Raw genomic sequence first — 8128 nt, forward strand, 5'->3', positions numbered from 1 at the left:
TCGGGTGCCTTGACGTTTACAAAGGTCACAGTATCCCAGCTGCTTGTGTGACCTGTTTATGAGTAGGTCTTTAGATTGTTTTACAATTTTGGATTTTAACAAAACTTTTTGTACTCACATTACAACAGTGGGAATGATTTCTCACATGTGCCTTTGAACATTTGAACATTTGATTAATGTTTTATTCCAATATTGGAACGATACTCTGGTGAGTCATTTCGTTCTGTATCGCTAAAATGTGCAAATAGATGTTTGACCACCACCAGCAGTCTTAAGAGCTCTTATGTGTGTGTCTTGTCCAGCCATATTCATTTTAAGCTCAGTTTTTCTTTATTTTTACATGCCTGCATATACTTTCTGTTCTATTAAAATCTTCCATTAATATTTAATACCTTGTTGTGAGACTCGTGTGATGAGAATATGTAGTCTACGAGAAGACCCTGCATCCGAGTCTTCTGTGATCTTTTCAGAGTGAAAGTGTTGTGCGTGTGACAGAGTTTGGTTTGGTCAGCCTTGGTAGGGAACTGTCTGTCATTATTACCAGGTGATCCCAGGTTAGCGTCTGTGTCAGTCATTGTTCCCTTCCTTTGATTGGCTGAGCTTCAGTACCACTGCTGAAGTTATCTGTAACCATGACCGGAGGCTTTGGATACCAGCCAAACATGTTCAGGATATCATGGAGTAAAATGTGTTTTATGCAATCTTGTTTTTAAAAAAAGGATTTTTAAAAATAAATTCCATGTATATATACAGCATTTGTTATACTTATATATGCAAATGCATATATCTACATCTGTGCTGGATAATGTATATTTTAAAATACTTTACTATGAGGCTATTCAAAACTGTAAATTACAAATAAAAACTTTCTGAACACATTTATGAGCTTCATTAATGCATTTACTGTCTCTCTCTCCACCTCTGCTGATGTGTGGGGAGCGTTCTGAAGCCAAATGGCTGCTCCACCTCATCCAGCTGGCTGCTGTGCATTATCCCCCTCAGACAGCACAGACAGGAAGCTTCAGCATTTACATTTTTTACATAATACGGTCTGGGATGACTGAGAAAAAACATGTAGCAGTGAAAATGTTTTCAAAAATATTGTTTTTAATTTTTATTTAATGTCCCTTGTAGTGTAGGTTTCAGAATAGTAGAATATGGTTCTTGAGAATAAGATCAGTGACTCATGCCCCCTACAGGGACAGAAAGGAATTGCCGGGGTTTAAACCCTAAATGCATTAATTATAAAAATTTGAAAATTAATTATTTGGGTTTACCTGTTTTGGTTTTGGTTTGCCTCGCCAAGCTGAGGAATGCAAACAGACGCATTGCAATTGTGATCAAACACTCAGCAGTTATTTTCCCATATACTTACACATCGCCGCAATTTCTATCGTGATTAACTGAACACGAAGACATTGACATTCTCCCTTACAGACATGGCTTAACTCTAAGGGCAGAGTGTCGCAGCGTTTAGGCTGCGGTCCCCCTCAGTGTCTGACCCTCCGTACAGGGCAGGACGGGCGCAGACGTGACAGGTGAGGACCGAGCGAACGAACTCTGCGAGGCTCGGCGACAGCCTCATTAACTCTCAAAGGAGACAGGATCAGGGCTTAATTAATGAAATGGGCCGTGTCCTCCCTCTGGATGACTGATCAAACCTCATTACACACCGGCTTTGCGAGGACCGCGAGCGCGTCCCCAACTCCACTCCGGCTCGCTATCCACAGGGGCGCCAGAGAGTTTCCGCCAACAGCGCGGGACCGCTATGCACCTCTGCTACGCTGCTCCTCTTGTCCCACTGTTTTATTGTAAATGGGGATACAGATTGGCTCGCGCATTCGTTCCTGGAATGTTCAGACACATCAGCAGGTGCTGGAGGGTGAGTTCAGGTTGAACCCCTGGTTGCAGGCTGATGGCAGCTTCCATCTCCTGACTGCTGAAATTGAATTAACAGTTTAAATAAGTGATACTCCTGCAAGCAGAAGCCAGTAAGTTCACAGCTCTCTGCAGTCACACTACACTGATGTTGTCCAAGGCCCCCATTAAAGGCATATCTCCCCATAGAATAGAGCCCCTTTCCTCACACCTCTATATAGCTGAGTTCTTCCCACCAGAGCAGTCTTTTCTCAACATGGTTTGACCGCTCAGGACCACTCATAACCCCTCAAGACCATTCATAACCACTCATGTCCACTCATAACCACTCAAGACCACTCATGACCAATCAAGATTGCGTATGACCACTCATAACCACTCATGACCAATCAAGACCGCGTATGATCACTCATAACCCCTCAAGACCTCTCATGTCCAATCAAGACCACTCATAACACCTCAAGACCACTCATGACCACTCGTGACCAATCAAGGTAAGACCATGACGCTCATGTCTTTCCGCTGTGCACTCATCCACACTTGCTGTTGTAGTGTGCTTGACCTGGAACTTACACTCCAGAACTTTTTCCACAAACAGAACGTGCACGGTGCATGTAGTTAGTGCATTTCACAATCATACTCTCAATTATAAGAACGCAAAACAAGTGTGATGATTATGGAGGTGGGGAACCAGTGGTATTTTTCTTTAAGAACACAGAAATAACCTGCCTACTGTCACAACTGTTTATTCAACTGTAAACTGAATCGCAGAGTTTTATTTAGATTTCCCGAGAGTGATATTTCCTCACCTGTCAGATATAACTCAAATCAGGGGAGTGAAAGCACACAGTGTTTCTTAGAAAGAAAGCATATGCCTTCTAGCGCCTGTGAATCAATAGAATGCATTCAATACAGCCACTTTATTTTTATTTTTTTAAGTAATGGAAAGAAATCATAGTGATTATTTAATAGAATTCAGTCCATTACCATCTATTTATGCACTGGTTTTGTAACATCACAGACTCTTTTTCATATTATTGAATAAACCACTACCATATCTCTCGTAATATTCTTCTCAAAATAACAGTCTAACAGTATTGAGCGAGCTAGCACATTAACATTGCTGATAGTGTGAACAGTGGCATTACCTACAGTGACGAACAAAACTGGTCAGATGCCATCTCTGTGGTCTCTTCGGGTGATGGAAGGGGGTTAGGGCAGGGGTGCACCACGAGGGCTGATTCGTTTCAGGATTTTGTGCCAGTTTCTTTAATTAGCTCAATATTATCTTGATCTGACATTTGCATAAGCACTAGTTATAGCCATAGACTGCAAGCATATCCTAAAGATCTCACTTAGCTCCATTACATGAGTGGACCAGCATAGTTAGAGAGCTGTCAGAAAACTAGAAGGCGACTTATCAAATAATCGTGCGAGTAAGATGTGCACGCTCGTACAAGGATAACCGCAGCTACTTTCATGATCTATGCTCATGCACAGCTGTGGAAATTTCTATTAAGAAAGGCCCCCCAGTGAACCGTACATGGTTAAATTATCTCTTTAAAAACTCACAGGAAGTGAGTGCTAACCGCCATATAATTTCTTAATCGCAATAGAATAGAATAGAATAGAATAGAATAGAATAGAGATACATTACAGAAGGAGTGACCGCTGCTTTATCTGTATGTGGGTCTGGAACTAGGGTTTTTAAATGGTTCACATCGACGTGAATGCCAAAGAGTGAATGAGGCGTCTGCTCATTCTTTACTGGGAACTAGCAGCAACCGGAGGTGCCAGAGCGAGATTCATAGCTCCCCGTTACGGCAAATGATTGTCCGCAGTATTATGAATAGTGCCAAGTGCCCCGAACCCAAGGGTGGACAGTGCTTGACTGTACAGAAATGGAGTTCCGCTCGGTCAGCTTCCCTTTCCAGCCTAAACTGACTTTGGTAAACCGAGCGGTATCAACGGACAAGCCACCCAGTAATCTCTACACTTAAAATAACCTTTCAATGCGGAATGTAGAGTTGGGCAAATCTACACAACTATGTCTCATTCTATTCGCAGGTTACCAGCTTCCTCGTGTTTGTAGCATGTATGTATTAGTAATTTGCGACAGAAATAATATGCCCTCTAATTTATTTTGCGCCCGTGAACATACAGTTATAGTGAAATCACATTTCATTAGAGATTACACCTAATGTCAAAATGAAGCAGTGTACAATGACGTTTTTAAGCATTCCTCCATTTTACTTTTAAACGGTCGATTTAAAATTCTCAGTTCACTGATTTTACTTGTTCTGTTGCGTCTGCCGTTCTGGTATTCCACCGCTTGATTATGTCCTTTATGACCATAAGTAAAGTATGACCAAGCGTAAATTTACATAATGTCAAGCAAGATCACACTGATTAATTTAACACTTCATATAAATTTGCATACGAATGCTTTTGCGCAGTGCAGATAAAACGGGGCCCGTGCAGCAGACGCAACTCGCGTGACATACTTTAAAACTTTCTATCAAGTCAGTGGGCATTCTCACTTGGTTCAGGAATAAGGAGTATTTGCCACATCGCCAGCAGAGGGTGCTGGTGCTCATTTTTCACCACTTATTTGCTCAGGCTAATTCGTCTATAACGTGTCGGTGGCGTTCTGCCATGAGACTTGAGAACGGTGTTATCAGCTGCCTAAAGGGAACATAAACATAATTTATTCATTTCTAAGCAATATCAGCAAAACGGAAAAAATCACAGCATACCATTTTGCGCACGTCTGAAGATGTAGGAATTGAGGTGTGTGGTTGTTTCCCCTGAAGATAAGAACTTCCCAGTCATGCCACTAGAGGGACGGTTGAATCGGCCATTGTAAGACTATTTGTTTGCATGAAATTGGCCGTGTTCATGAGAAAAACAAGCAAAAACTGTAGTTGTGATAAACATGTGAGTTGCTTATTTGGAAGAACTGTATGGCCAGGCTTAGACAGGCATGGTTAGCTGACAAATCGTTTTTGAATTTGTTTGGTTACAAAGAAAAATAAAAAAAATTCACCCAACGAATAAGCAGCAAAAAAAGAGCTGATATTGAACAGATGTCAATTAACTGCATTAGTATGTCGCATTTCATTCCGGGTCCATTCATATTCTCTGGATCTAACCTGTGTTTAGACACGCAGATCAGATTGCTTTGCATGAAAGGGCCATTTGCGAAGGTATCATCAGTGTCCCCGAATGTCCTGCTTCATTTTGTGAAAGTCCAGCATTTCAGAGTGCAATATGTGCGAACGACCAGGGACACAATCAAGTCAATCAGATAAAAACGGGTTTGATTTGGGCCGCATATTTGACAGTTTAAACATTGCAACGGTCTCTGTGACAAAGCTAATATAAACTGTGAAACATATGAAAAGATATACAAACATAAGCATTTATTTACTTGCCATGTTCTGGATGTTTGCCAGTGAAGAAATTAGCCTCTCATCTTGCCAACTATGCAGAGCTTTCAAATACATAAAACCACCTGAGATACCAGTTGCCCGAGCCTCAGGCAAACAAAACTCAACATGTAAAGATATTGATTACCTATGGACTGATTTATTCTTTGGGACAATCTACATTTCGGGAGTTAATTTTTTCTCATAAATGCTTGAGTGTGAAGTTTAACTCATTCAGTTTGGTAGGTAGTCTGACTGCTCCATCATAATGCTGTCAATCATAAAATCCAGATCAATATTCTCGCTTTAAATTTTAATTAAGATTTAGTCAAGAAATTAATTAAATGTGCTGACTAGCTCTGTTTAACTGGTGCACATTGATCTGAATCGATATTTGCCTTTGTTAATTGTTATTTATTAAGAAATAATATACACAAACAAATTAGTGCTTTGTTTGTGTATTCCTGTTCAGTTCTGTGTGTCTATGTGGGCATTTCTTGCACACACCTAGCATCTGTATTTGTACACAAATACAGATGCTAGATTATTATGAAGTTGTATAATGTGACACACAGCCAATAGGTGCCCTCAATGGTGGACTGAACTTCTATTGGTGATCACGACACAGAATGCCTGCCTATCTTCTGACTGCACCCGAGGACCCACCTTTTCAGTCTGCACCTGAGGACCCACCTCTACTTGAGGACCCACCTCTTCAGTCTGCACCTGAGGACCCACCTCTTCAGTCTGCACCTGAGGACCTACCTCTTCAGTCTGTACCTGAGGACCCACCTCTTCAGTCTGCACCTGAGGACCCACCTCTTCAGTCTGTACCTGAGGACCCACCTCTTCAGTCTGCACCTGAGGACCCACCTCTTCAGTCTGTACCTGAGAACCCACCTCTTCAGTCTGCACCTGAGGACCCACCTCTTCAGTCTGTACCTGAGGACCCACCTCTTCAGTCTGCACCTGAGTATCAACCTCTTCAGTCTGCACCTGAGGACCCACCTCTTCAGTCTGTACCTGAGGACCCACCTCTTCAGTCTGCACCTGAGGACCCACCTCTTCAGTCTGTACCTGAGGACCCACCTCTTAAGTCTGCACCTGAGGACCCACCTCTTCAGTCTGCACCTGAGGACCCACCTCTTCAGTCTGTACCTGAGGACCCACCTCTTCAGTCTGTACCTGAGGACCCACCTCTTCAGTCTGTACCTGAGGACCCACCTCTTCAGTCTGTACCTGAGGACCCACCTCTTCAGTCTTTACCTGAGGACCCACCTCTTCAGTCTGCACCTGAGGACCTACCTCTTCAGTCTTTACCTGAGGACCCGTCTCCTTAGTCTGCACCTGAGGACCCACCTTTCCAAGCTGGCAGTACACTCAGTAAGAAGAAAGAACTTCAGGATTGAGAACCACCGGCAAACATGTCCACGAACACTGTTGTCGGTATACTCAGTGAGAACACCGCACCGTTTAAAGTCACTCCACACCGCTGGGGCGTGAATAATTACGAATAATTACGAGTCAGCTATTAACTGGGGCTGGAATCTCAACCAGACCTCCATCTTGCGGCTACACCATGGATGTATAAAGAGAAGGGCTACGCAAGATCACAACACAAAACAAAAAGTTTAAAGTGTTTAAAGTGGCTTTAGTTAATCTAGCTATGAAAACGAAGGAAAAAGGCGAAGAAGATAGTACGCTCTCTAAATCAGAGTAGGAGGGAGAATGGAAAGTTTTGTCTGTACATTCGACAAATGAGAGTTTAGACAAGGGGGTCCACTTTCTCTTATTTCTGAATGTGTGCTAGGCGTTTTGATGACTTGCTGAAATGAGTAGCACCATTTATCAAACATGCGGGAACTCACAGAATTCCCATCTCTACAGAAGAGAGATTGGTGTTGACTCTCCATACATTAGCATGTGAATTCAGCCCTCTGATCTCTCAACCGTGACGTAACCAACTATGTGATATTTGGACCAATAGCTGAGAGGGGGAGGTCGGAGAACAAGAGAACTTTTCGAAAAGTTCTCCCTGGAGGCCGTCGCACACTGCACCGTACGAACACACAACACCGCATCTTTTTGTTCGTCAGCTGTTCTGATTGCTTCGTTTTGCTCAAAAAGTTCTACTTCATACAAAGTATACTGCCTACTTCAGTCTGCACCTGAGGACCCACCTCTTGAGTCTGCACTTTTTTCTTCTTTTTTTTTCTTTTGCCATTTCTCCCATTTTCTCCCCAATTTTAGTCGTTATACCAATTCCCCGTGTGTATCACAGTCCTGGTCGATGCGCTATCCTCTGTCGGTTTAGGGAGGGTGTAGACTGCCACATGCCTCCTCCGATACACGTGGAGTCGCCAGCCGCTTCCTTTCACCTGACAGCGAGGAGTTTCACTGGGAGAGCGTAACGCGTGCGGGGGTTCACGCTATCGCCCCCAGATCCCCTCCCTGCTGGACAGGCGCCCCGACCAACCAGTAGGAGTCGCTAATGCAACAATCATTTACATCATAAAAAATAATGTAAATGACATGGATGTGATGTTAATCGTGTTATATTAATATAATTTAGGGTTTAAGCATATTGGCACAATCAAATATTTGTACAAACCATTCATAACCGCTGATAATTATTATCATCAATCAGGAAGTAGTGTGTATTATTCTGTTTGATTTTCCACTGCCAGTATTCAATAGCAGTCTATTGACCCAAATTGACAGAATTCAATGCCAGTAGTTTCCAGATTTTAAACACTTTTGAACACCAGTGACAGTGTTATCAACCTGCAAAGAAATAAATTCTATTTTCTAAATGGTTACAA

This window comes from Anguilla anguilla, chromosome 18 (assembly GCF_013347855.1).
Source record: "Anguilla anguilla isolate fAngAng1 chromosome 18, fAngAng1.pri, whole genome shotgun sequence".
Taxonomy (NCBI): Eukaryota; Metazoa; Chordata; class Actinopteri; order Anguilliformes; family Anguillidae; genus Anguilla; species Anguilla anguilla.